Genomic DNA, 708 nt, shown 5'->3' with positions numbered 1-708 from the left:
CTGAATATTTGTGTCCCCCTAAAATTCATATGTTGAAGCTCTAATCCCCAATATGATGGTATTTTGAGATGGGTCCTTGGGGGATATTTAGAGTTAGAGTAGGTGTGAGTATAGGGTCTTCATGATGAGATTGGTGGCCTTATAAGAAGAGGAAGAGAGAGCTCCCTCTTTTCACACACACACACACACACACACACACACACACACACACACACACACGGGGGAAAGGCCATGTGAGGACACAGTGAGAGGGTGAACATCTGCAAACCAGTGGAGAGATCTCACCAGAAGCCAACCAGGGGGCGTGTTGGCACCCTGATCTCAGACTTCCATCCTCTAAAACTGTGAGAAAATAAATGTCTGTTGCTTAAAGCACCCAGTTTATGGTATTTTGTTATGGCAGCCTGAGTTGACTGAGACAGTGGGTTATTTAATATTAACCCACATGGCCATTACATGATAATGAGAATGATGAGTCATGTCAGTGGGAAGCTTGTCTTTGGTCTGCCATGACTTGTTGGCACATTGTTATCTACACCACTTGCTAAATTTTTCTCTTTCCACAGTCAGGTGTTTTACAGGCAATAATTGGGTTATATGCAGTAACATTATTGTCAAGTACCCTTGTTTTAGACGACCTTCTCAGATATTGGCTTTTCTGTGATATCTGAATTACTGTGTACTGTAATGCATTTCTCTAAAAATTCT

Source organism: Zalophus californianus, chromosome 2 (genome assembly GCF_009762305.2).
Source record: "Zalophus californianus isolate mZalCal1 chromosome 2, mZalCal1.pri.v2, whole genome shotgun sequence".
Classification (NCBI taxonomy): domain Eukaryota; kingdom Metazoa; phylum Chordata; class Mammalia; order Carnivora; family Otariidae; genus Zalophus; species Zalophus californianus.
Note: the sequence above shows the minus strand (reverse complement) of the source record.